Source organism: Platichthys flesus, chromosome 3 (assembly GCF_949316205.1).
Source record: "Platichthys flesus chromosome 3, fPlaFle2.1, whole genome shotgun sequence".
In the NCBI taxonomy this organism is placed as follows: Eukaryota; Metazoa; Chordata; class Actinopteri; order Pleuronectiformes; family Pleuronectidae; genus Platichthys; species Platichthys flesus.
Genome location: NC_084947.1, coordinates 2,450,509 through 2,463,255, shown reverse-complemented (window position 1 = coordinate 2,463,255; position 12,747 = coordinate 2,450,509).

Genomic DNA, 12,747 nt, shown 5'->3' with positions numbered 1-12,747 from the left:
AAGCGCCGCACCAGCCGCGTGCCGTCCGAGTCCGCGTGTCCCTGAGCTGAATTCACAGGAAGTGACGAGCCTCACACGGACGCAGGCTTCACTTCCCATCTCTGCTCCGTCACAGTGAGCAGCGGCAAATCTCTTTGGATTTTAAGAGTTAATTAAAACCTCCACCACGCTCATGTTGATGAATCGTCTCAACCTCAGACTGAGATTCATTTAACAGGCTGAGTATAAACAGCTTCTGTGAAGTGGAGGGTCGGCTTCTTCTGGGTTTGAGGCAGATATTCAGATATTCAGTTATTCAGCTGAAGCTTCTTTACACAACAAGACGTCGGGGGGGGGGGGTGTTCCACTGAGGCTCTGCAGGTCCAAGATGATCATGAATCACACATCACAAGTAGTTTCATTTTGGCCTAAATGAGGAAACGTATTTATAACAACGAGTTTTCACACCGAACACTTCAAATTAAGATCGACAGCTCGTTTTAATTCTTTCCACAAAACGCTGCCGTCTTGTACCAATCACGATTTACCAGGTTTTTATAAAATCAAATAAGTGATTAAAACTTAATTTTATCAGAAACATGAGAACTGGAACACTCATCAGTGTGATAAGAGGAAATGTATTTGTACTTTTTAGCTCGACCAATGACCCGCCCGCTATCATCGAGGAGGCGGGGTTTATGACCTATACTAGATCCAGCCACCAGGGGGTAGTCGAGAGGCGGTGGCTTCACTTTTAGCTGTCATGTCATTTTCTACTGTCCGTTTCAAACCAACCAATCAAGAGGCTCGTAATGCAGAATGTTCCGGTTATCCATAACATCTTCTCTCTCTATAGGTTCTGTGAGCTGGTGTCTTCAATTACAAACGTATAATTCCAGGTCTATGTAAGATGGGGGGGTGGAAGACCAAACCCAACGATGCAGCATCACATCTGGATTCAACGCCTGCAGTTGGAGTAAATATCAAAAGATATTAAAAAACAATAAACCTCCTCTCTTCTGTTTCCTCTTCACCTCGGTGTCTCTGTGAGATTCCACTTCCTGTATCCGTCCCTTTCAAATTAAAAGCGCTCTGCAGGGGCTATGGCGACTTTCTGACTTAGATAGATAGAGGAAGTAGCATCGATAGAGTAACCTGGCGGATTCGAGCTGTTAACCACTGGAGCCCTTCTCCCTCCGGTCTGAGGAGTGAACTTACCCTTGGCCTGTCGTCAGATATTTACTCTCAAAGTGCGGCCGAACTTCTCTCCGGCTCAGGCCTCGTTATTTGTTCAACCTTTGGGGAAATTAATGAAACTTCGCACAATGTTTGTTCAGGAACTTAAATGAATCTGATGCAGTAAATAACGCCCACACGTCCGCAGCCCCCGGACAGCGTCAAGGGAACCGGGCCATAAATCACCGGAAGAAAAGCTAATGTGGCCTCACACTTCAAAGTTTAATCCTCACGCAGAGAATCACTCTCTCCTCGCAGGCGGCGGAGGCAGAGCTCCTCGGAGGTCTGGACCTTCACTCCTGTCCCACATCAATCACAGCGGGGCGTTTTTAATTTTCTGACCGTAGATCTCTGCGCTGCCAGAGATATTCAGATTAGAGAAAGTCCACACAGACAGTAACACCTCCGACACTGATATGCAAAGATGCTTCAGCCTCAGCGGCCAGAGAGAAACACGAGCTGAGCTGGTGAGGGCAACAAAAGTGAGGAGCAGCAAACACTCGATATGAAACTGACATTACGTGGAAAGGGGAAAGCAAGTGAGGACAAATGTGTTTAGTAATATAATTATTAGAAATATCAACTCTTAAAACTGAATCCTGACGTTTCACTGTAGCTTCAATCTGTCACAATCAGCTGTGACACCAAAACAAGGCCAGAACATTAATCTTTAGCTTAATTATAATAAAAATATGAAAGTTTAACCTGTGTCTTCTTCTCTGCAATGAGATTTACAACTTCTCTTTTACATATTTATTGTAAATAACATTCATTTGAGTTTTTCCACTGTTGTTCAGATTAAACATGATATTGAAACACATCCATTCAGGTTGTGAGACCATATTAAGACTTTTGTTTTAACTCATAACCACAAATTGATACTTACAGCATGCGTTCTCCTAATCCCAAATTATTCTTAGCTTGTGTTTCAAATTCTAAAATTTTTTTTCAGGTTTTAGGAGTTTATTTTAAAACAATATTTTTAGGTTTTGGGATGTTTTTATAGAGAAATCTCAGGTCTGAATGGACTGAGGGTAAAATCAATCTTTTTACAATCATAGAGTTTAATGTTGAGAAGGTGAAAGGTTATATAAAGTCAATAAATGTCACATATAGAGTAAACTACAACTGACATTTACCTAGTTTGATATTTCTGATATTGTTGTTGTTCTTGTTTCCTCACTTGCACAGATTGCAGCTTCCTTCTCTTCTGCTTCGGTTCCACTTGAAATTCAATATTAAAAAACCCTGATCTTCACTGACTTGTGACCTTCGGGGGGGGGGGGGGGGGGGAGCTGCTCTTCAATCTGCTCAGCGTAATATCTATCCAATGTGCTTCTGAGATTGGATTACGTGGCTCATCCAATCTCAGTGATTCTTTCTTTTTGTTTGGAAGGTAGAGAGACGCTGTCGTGATGGGATTACTTCCTCTGCTCAAATTAAATACCTCACATACTGTATTCACACAGAAGCCAGCAGCTCTCCTCCCTGCTCTTCATCAAGGATCTTTGACTCTGATGAACTCCAGCGTCTCGTCTGTTTTATCTCTCGAAGCACCAGCCTCTTAAAACTCCTGTTTATCGACTCGCTTCCCGTTTAACGACCTTTTGTTTGTTTGACAGATTTGTTTTGTGTTGACCTCTCTGTTTACGACTCGGCCCTCTTTTAAATATCCCCCCCTGGCTGATTTTATGATTTTGGATTATTATTACCCCCATCCTTCTTCTTCTTCTTCTTCTCCTTCTTCGTCTTCATCTTATTATAATCATTATTACTATCATGACAAATTGTTTACTGCAAACTTGCCACAGATGGGAGCGGGGACACGGAGTGAAAACAAAGGATCGGACGCCAGGCGTGACATTAGTGGATAAACTCTCATGTCAGCTTCACACTCACATTTTGTCTTTCACATGACTCAGTGACAGTTTGGGATGCGAGCCCGTGACTTTCTCACGTCCCTGGATCCTTGTGCAGTTCGTGCTTTACTGTTTTTTTTTTTTTTTTTGGTTTGCATATTTCTCAGCACTCTAAAGATTAACCAAATACATCTGTGCCAAAGTGATGATGCTGCAGTTTGGGGGCCAATAGATTAAAAAACACTAAGCTACTGACCCATAACTAAAGTGATGTTTGAGCTCATAATCTTTTCATCTCGTGGTAGGTGAAACCTGCTTTGTTGGATTTTGACCGGCAGCAAACAATAGGGAGGATCATTTTAACTCGGCTCCATGCTGAGCGGGGGGGGATACAGATCAGGGGGGGGGGGAGTTGATGAGTCTCCACGTGTATTTCTGCATAATACGTCCACCTTTATACACAGTCTATACTGATACTACTCCAAACAAATCCCATTTACCATCTTCTTCCAAACCCAAACCCAGGAGAAGCCTCTTCCACCTACTCTCAGGCTCTTCCCTCTCGGGCTCCCCCCCCCCCGTCGTCGTCTCTGGCATCAGGGGCTGTTCCGATACAGCGATGCAGAAAGGAGGATGCACATGGGATCCGGGCAATTTCATTACACCGACTCAAGCTGTTTCAGTTCAGGATCCAGGCCTTTGTGCCGCTTGCCCAGCGCTAAGAACTGGAAACATGGCACAGACTACATTATGTGTTAAAGCGAGTTCGCGCCGGGCCCTGTGATACGTCCATCTGCCGCGGCTAGTGTTGCAGATCGCGCTGATCGCCCCGCCTGTGTTCCCTCGCCTCCTCGCTCTGAAGCGCTCCAGGTTGCACGGCCACTCAGCCGCAGAGTCGCCCCCGGTGAAAAACTACTTTTTGTTGTGGAGGAAGCAAATTATAAATCTCTTATTGCTGTTCTGCTTTTGTGTGGACGTTTAGCTGAAGAATCTTTATTTGGTCCTATTCAGCAGAAGTTTGACGTTTATTTCACAGACACTATATAAACGTAGATGCATAATGGATTTCCAGAAATTAAGCTCTTGATCGACACCTAGTGGCCGGATGCAGCTTGTGTCATAAACCCCACCTCCTCCATGTTAGCAAATGTGACAAACTTTAAAGTCAGGGTACACTTTAAAGTTTAAGTTGTCCTTATCAGACTGATGATTAGTGATTCACAGACTAATTTATATTTTTATTTATAGTCTCTGGTAAAGAGGAGATCATTCCAGAAGTTCAACCTTTCTTCTTCTGATAAAGTTTTTACTTATTGCATGATTTGTTGAGGTCGTAGAGAAAAGTTTAGTTACATTCAAATTAAAAATAGCTTTAAAGTTGCTTACAATATTTGTTATAATTTCCTTTGCCCCTACAAATGTACAACTGGTTTGCTTTAAAATGAAAACACCAAATAAAACCTGACTCCAGACGAGCTGATCCGGGGAAAATGATCTTTGTCATCGAGCCAAAACCCAAAAACCACAATGGACGAGCAAATGAAAAATCTGTTCCCTCCTTCAAGCTGTTTAAATTTCAGCTTCACACCTTCAAACATACGTGATCTGATGTTGTTCCCCAAGATTACAACATGCCAAACCCCACGGAGCATATTGACGAGGTGGTTTACAGACGTCTGATCCTTAAATCCCACAAAACAAGGGGATAATTCATATCATACATTTATTAGAGAGAGGGTTTTATGATTGTTTTCAGGATGGTTCTTTCCCGAGGGCGGGGGACTCGACCTGGACGAGTCTATCAGCGTCTTGCAGACTAAGCTCATCCTGCAACATAAGCTCATACACTTTCATCTTGAGGATTATTCCTTTCTCCGGGAGGGTTGGACAGACGTTTGTGGCCAGATGACATTTCAGAAATTTAAATAAACAAACACATGTCAGGGGGAGGGGGGTTGGGGGTAAGGAGGGTGAGGGAATGAGGGGGGGAGGGGAGGGGAGGGGCGGCCTGCAGCGATCTGGAGAAAGCTGATTATGCTAAAGTCAAAGATTCAAGCAGACAAGTTTGTGTCCGTGTTAATCAAGGAGGGATAACGTGAATTCACAGCCTCCGTCCTGGTGATCACTTCCTGCTTCATCAGAGGAGGACACTCTTACAGGAGAGAGAGAGAGAGAGCTGTCTTCAGGGTGGAGGCTTATGGTGATGAGAGCAATCTGGGATGTTCTGGCTGAGTGAACACGATGCTGTTATCACATCACTGTTGGGGCAGTTCTATGGGTGTAGCATCGAGCTCGGTCCACGAAGGATAAGCTCACTTACACGATCGTGCTTTCAATGTGACGCAGCAGAACCGAGATACTAAGACAAAGAAATCCCTGAATGTTATCAGATCTTTTTCTTGTAGCAGCTTATGATGGAGACGAGAGCGGTTATCTGGGAGTGATTCCTTTTCAGGGACAGAAAAGACAAAGAGAAGCAAGAATGTCCCGAGTTGTTCAGGAGAAAAGAGACGAGTCAGAGTCACCACACTAATTAACTCCACAATGTGCAGGAGGAAAGAGGAAACTGAGTGTTTTCAGTCCAACACTGAACTTCAATCCATGTGTGGCTCCAATTTATTTCACAATAGAGCTCATGTATTTAAAATTCTATAAAAAGGACAGAATCAACTCTGTGTTATTTAACGTTTTGACTTCATTGAGGACGTTTTCACAGTTGAACCAAGAGTTTGTTCCACTGGTTCAATTTGATCTGGTTCATTTTGGGTTCCACGTTGTAATTTAAGGACTAAACTAAAGAATCTCGTTCAACATACGTCCACGTAGGCTGCGTCCACCTTTACTGGACATTGATTGGTTTGTAGATGAGCAGTTGGGCGGATGGACCACGTTTCAGCAGGATTCCGGTTCGAGACCTCAGACTAAATATGGGTTTACTGGTCCAAGGCTCCTTTCACAACTGTTGTCCTGGGAAGGTGACCCCCTAAGAAACTGAACAAATCAGATAAACAGCAGCAAATTAAGAGATAATTTAATTTGTACAATGGTTCCTGGTATGTCTCATGTTTTGTAACATTTTGTTTTACTTGATTTCCATTCCATATGTCCAATTAAAAAAAGTAGGAGCTCTAGCAACTACCCGATCCCGGACCCTGGACCTCGAACCCAGTACAAGTCTAACCCGTGTGTATTTGAAACCCAAGAATCAGTCCCGTAAAGAACAAACAAGCAAAATGTGATTAAAGTGAAACTCGATGTAAATGTGTAATAAGCACGTAACAGTATGAACGCATCACTGCTGCTAGTAAAAGTTTTAATTATCTGCTCACATGAATAGATTTTACAGATATTGTCATGTGCAGCACCGTGAACTATATAACTATATACTGCAAATCTTAACCACTGTACATTATCTCTTATGAACATGTAATATGTTCCATGACTTCTATTGTCAACATGATGCATCGGAGCCTCTGCTTCACAGTTTCCTGGTTTCAATCCACGTGTCCTTGTGTTAATTGTTCATTTATCAATATTCACGTCTTTCTCCTCCTGTAAAACGACTGCAACAGTTTGATGACTCATCGTCCTCAAGGGCGACGTGACGCACACACGACCACAACATCCATATCTGTTTCCCTTCACACAGCTTTGTGTTCATTCCAAACACACAAACCTGCAGAATCAAGTAGTTTCACAAAGTCTTTAACAGGAAAGACACAAGTTTAAAAGACCTGAATCACCTGGAGGAGGAATTACTGTCAGGAAAGAGTTTAACACATGAGATGCAAGGGGGCAAAAATCAAGTAAGAGTAAAAATAGAAATACTATAAACAATTATACAGAGTACCACAAGAAATATGCAAGTTAGGAGATATGGATCAAAGTTGTTTTAAAGTGCAATTTGTCCATACTTGTAATATACACTGTAAAAAAAATATACATTTTGTGTTGCTGTGCAGTCTAATGGCACAAAGAAGTAATTATATATTTTTGGATTCATCAGAATGTATGTGGTTTTGATGCAGATTACATTTTATACGTGTTATCGCAGTTTATTTGTGTCTATTGCCTATTGTTCATCCACTTTTTACGTTATTAAAATCTGTAAATTCTAAGGATTATGTCGTCTTTGAGGAGGTTTGAATGTTTTCCAGAAAAATCCGTGATGGAAGCTGTAACCGGAGCTGAAATCAGCTGCATCTCAATTCAGGGGCCGCATCCTTCCTCACCGAAGCCCAATGAATCATGGGATATTCTGGCTGGAGGAGGACCTGGTGGAGCGTCCCTCGCTCGGAGGAGGACGGACACATTGGACACGGACGTCTTGACGCCACTGCTCTTCAAACGCAGCCTCAGAAGGATCCAGTCCTGACTCTCACCCGATCTCCAATGTCATTAATGGATCAGTTCTGCTTTATGCTGGGGCGAGAGAGGGGCGAGAGAGGAGCGAGAGAGGAGCGAGGCGCGTTTCCTCCGTAATGACATAAACATCAATCTGTCTGAACTGCTGCTTAAATGACTGTGTAACCTTTACAGCTCTGTTAAAGAAAGATGTATAATTTCTGCATAAAACAAGGCCGAGGAGCTGAGGCAGTAAAAAGAAAGAGAGAAGGAAAGAGGAGGAGCAGAGCCGACGCACTTTCCCTTTACTGGGCCTGCAGTCTTTTTTATGTCCAGTGAAGAAGTCGCGCCCTGAGAGTCACTTTGTAAAAGACTCACTGATATTCCCTCTGTTAAGAGATTCACCGAATTTTAACAGATTAAAAAAATTGCTGGGAACAACAACAGATTGAGAGCCATAAAAAGTAGAATAAAGCCTCTATAACCCACTGACATTCCACACATAATGGAAATATTTTACAATGCCCCCCCGATTTATGGACCTCCGCCTGCTATAAATTATATTATGCAAGAAACATTATCACGACCGGTGGCGTTAACTACCTGATATTAAAGAGGCTTCCAGAGGGAAGGATCGACTCGCTGCATGTAGCCCGGAACAAAATTCAATCTGCCGCCATGTTTAATGTCACATTTTTTATTATCTTGCAAGCATATGTTGGAATGGCTACAGATGATGAAGCTAGCTGCTGGGCAAAGTGATCATCGCTGCTGTTTTTCCTGTTTTATTCAAACCCTCTTAATAACCGGAGCCCGGCCAATTGTTTGTGACCTTTGTCGAGGTTTTCCTGCTTTAAGCACAGAGGCTGGCAGCGGCTGGGCTCGCCCGCGGCACGTTGAATATGCAAACGCTCCCCCCCTCGCTTTATTGAAAATCTCTTTTTGATTTTTTTGTGTGTGCAGGGTTCCAACATGAAAACCTGAAATCGTTTGGAAACCTTTTGCCTCGCGGGGGCCTTCACGGAGAGAACAACGCTTGATGCCGGTGCCTTAGTTGAGCATATGCCACGTTCTGTTTTGGGGAGTTTGTGTATTTGTGCTGTGGCCTTTTTGTCCAAGGCGCCGGGGACGAAGGGCCGGTCGGGGACGAAGGGCCGGTCGGGGACAAACTGCCGGTCGGGGACGAAGGGCCGGTCGAGGGACAGCAGCTGCTCCGTCCTCAGCGAGCGTCAGGACACGCGTGACCTGACGGAAAAACACAAGGTAAGCAAAACAAAACAAAAACACACACAACTCCTCAGTGGACGTGCAGGTCTGTGTGTCACGGTGTCCTCCAGGTTGTTCACTGGAGACGAGGACACAGGAGGAACATGTGGGTCACGAGGGTCAAAGAGGAAGAAGCAGTGAAAGCGAGAGGGGGGGGGGGGGAGGCTTAATGGAGAGATCAAGAGAAAAGGCAGCAGCAGCTCTTGGATGAGGGAAGGAACCGTGAAGGAGGGACTGGAGGGGGGGGTGGGGGGGGTGGTCAATCCCAATTTACTTTTTAGTATTTGTTGACAAAGCAAATTCAAAGTCAAGGGACGTATTTCATTTTCCAAAAAGATGCAAAAAGTGGAATCTAAGTTGTGATCACTGTATTTTAGTTTAAGTAACCTGATCGAGCAATGACAAATGAGGTTTATCTGTGAAAAAATATTGACACAAAACTTTGAAATGATATTCAGGTCAGCAGAGATCAGGTTGGCTGTGATACCTTGACGTGTTACACTGCTCAGTCATCAGGGAAAACAGGCAGCACCCAGGTTTATGACACAAATAGTGCAGCTTACATTAACTCAATCAATCAACCTATTCATATCTGTTTCATATGAGTTATTGTCAGTAACATGTGAGGAGACGTATTGTATATGTAAGTAATAATAGTCCAGGATTTACCATCTCGGATTCGCTGAGTCATGAACCAGCCCTGTTAACTTTCTCTCTGATAGGACGCACTCTCCATTACATCCACAGAAGTACACATCCTCCATGTCACCAAGGTGTGTATTGTAAACGTTGAGAAATAAATCTCAGCTGGAGCTGCAGGAATATTTCTGGTAGGACATCGAGGAGACGTCCAGGACACGTCCACCTCCGTGGAGACACATGTTGGACCAGCCAGAGTGAAACCATCACAGCTAAAAGCAATTTACACGTAATCCACTGATTGAGCGTCCTTTAGTTAAAACCAATATCTGTCCAGCTCCAAAAGATGGATTATTTATCCCGTGGTAAGTAATTGCTCGGCTCATAACAATGAGGTTCGGATTAAAGAATTCATTACAGGGTCTGAAGCCGAGCACAGCTTGTGTACAATTACCTTTAAGTCCAGAGAGATGAAAATCATTTCCTCGATATGGAGCTCTGTCATGTGACCCGGAGAAGAGTCTCACAGCTAAATCCTTTCTTCATTTCATCTCGGAGATTTGAGGGGGGATTCTTAAACATATGGCTTAGATTGCCGGTAATGGCCGAGTCATCTGGGGCCGGAGCCTGAGCCCCTTTCTCTTTTTTCTTCCTCTTGATGCGAGGCTCCATCTTTGATTAAATGTCAGACTTTCACCGTCACATATGCTGCAAGGAAATCCGCCTTTTCCCCTGAGAGGTTCCTCATTGGGTCGTTCCAAGAAAAGGATCTGAACTGCAGCCGGACCACGACGGAGACATCGGGCACAATAACGAGTTCTCTCCGAGGTGGAGGTCGACAAACAATGGACACAAAAGCTTTTAGTTCAGATTGAGCAGAAAACGAGTCACAGAAACCGTTTTAAAAAGCTTTTTCAAACATCGATGTGCAGCAGAAACGTAGCATCACCGTCATTTCAGTATTATAATTGGATAATTGGATTTCAAACATCCCTTAACTGCCTTATATCTGTGTGGCAAATACACAAAAACAAAAAAACGACAAAGCATTTGTTGAGAAAGAGTAGAAAAGCGATGAGGACACATTCTGCTGCAGAGCCGTCTTGATAATGTGTGATCACAATTTACTAATTCATCTTTTCCATTTAACGCCTGGTTTGAACCGATAACGAGCAGAGATTTAATTACACACACACAACTTAACGACAAACACAGAAGCTGAGAGTGAAGACGTCTCCACAGACACTCATGTTCCTACAGAGGAGAAGGAATTCATATTTGAAAATGGAGGTTTCTCTTGTGAAGCTGAAGGCTTGTTTCAGGTTGTTTATTACGTATATGACCCGTCACCTACATGAATAATGCCCCCCCCCCCTCCATGCTTTACCAGCAGAGAGGTGTTTATGACAGATTAGAGGCCAGCATCCAACTGCATTTTCAATCCAGTTATTTTTGTTTTAATGCACGCGTGAATCAATTAATTCCGTCATAAAAGAGGCCGCCGTAAACTGTGTGCAGAAGTTAATGAGTCCGGCATTACCACATCATTACACCAGCTGGCATAATGGAGCATGTGTTGTTTGTCATAATATACGCTGCCACTGCCTAACAGTCATAAATTGTTTGGATTGGTAAGTTTGGGTCTTTTTTGTTTGGTGACAGAGACGGAGAGGATTGAGCAGAGGGCTTTCTGTGGCAGCAGCAGGTGCACGTGAACAGTGCACGTGTGCACACAGGTGACCTCGAGGCTGATGGGATTCTTCAGAGGGATTATTACTGATCTGGAAGCAGCATCTTTGGATTCTATAGACAGAACATTATTTGTGCTGTAGATCTGCAAAAGGCCTTTTGGATGTTGTACAGACTCAAATGTTGTTTTCATGGAAAACTCAAACTCACAGTTTAGAAACTTAAAATTGGAGTTTGGGGTCAAATACCTCAATAAATGAGTGTTTCATCTAGAAACCAGAGATTTGATGATGAGAATTCAACATTTTTACTCTCAAGTCAAAGATAAGTCATTTGTATTCAGTAGAAATAGACAATAGCTGCTTTTGGACACACGCTGAGCTCTGGAGATCCTCTTGACATTCTCCGGAGGATGCAAATCTCTGAGTGAGACCCTCTGGACGTTCTGCAGACCTCATTCAAACAGCGTCCTTTTAAAACGTCTGTAGATTGTCCGTCTGAGTGGAGAATCTCCTGCTGTGTTGAGAACGTGTGGAAAACAAACTGCAGAGGAAGTCCGGACACAATTCTCCAGAGGTCATTTCTGTTACAGCCAAGTTAACAAAACATGAGAAAACCAGTGACTAATTGAAGTCAATAAATAATCAGAATTTGTCTCCACATTCTCATAAACCCTGATATGTTCTCTCCAGTCCTCTGTGTATTTAAAGGTAATATTCTCACATGTGATACATACATTCAACATAAAGAGTAAGTACTTCAGATGTCCTCAGACTCTCCTGGTGCCTCCTGTGATCTGTGATCTGTTGGAATCACCGATGACCTGACTGTGCTCACTCAACCTTCCCACAGTAAATGCAGGTTTAAAATGCATCGCGGTGGTTTCCACTCATGCAGCACATGCATCACTCGGTCACAGGGTGAACGAAACGAGCCTCCATCCATCCTCTGGTAAGCAGCCTGCAGCACGGCGAGGGGGAGGAGCCGGGGCCCGTCTCAAGGTCACCGGGCCCTTCGCTCTGCGGTGGCATGATGGGTAGCTGCTGCTTGTGCCAGCCAGCCAGCCAGGAACTACCCAGGTCCGCATGGCCGGCGTTACCTTGACTGAACGGAGGGAGGAAGGCACCGGCCCCCCCCTGCCGCTCCGTAACTGGTACCAAATGGTGCCCCCCCTCTGGGGTCCTGACCCACGAGCAGGCGGAGTCCCAGGACGTCTCCGAGCCGAGCGGGAGGACAGCTGTCTCCTGTCAGTGGGACCGTGCTCCTTGAAGATCATCTTCTTCTTCACACAGTCCTTTAGCAGGAGACTCAAAGAAACAGGTTCATGCACAACCAGGAGGTTTCAGGTTCCATTCACCCTGAAGCTAAATTCACCAGCTGAGATGTTTCCTCTCTCACATGATGAAATAACTCTCAGCTGACTGTCCCTGGATGAATACAGGTTAAAATCATAATAATCATATTGAGCTCTGGGGGCAGGGGATCGCTTTAAACATGGAGAAGAACAAAGTGAAACCATAAATTGTCTTTGAATTCTCCTGAGGCCGGTTTCTAGTCCTTTATTTATTTATCGTTTTTTTGAGGAACACCACAGAAGAGTGTCGCTGCTGCCACGTCCCCCACCCCCCCCCCCCACACAGCCAGCGAGGCTCGGAGGAGCCGTGTTATATGGATACTGATGGGAAGAAGCTGCATAATTAATTTGTATATTCTAGAATGACAGATGTTTGATTTT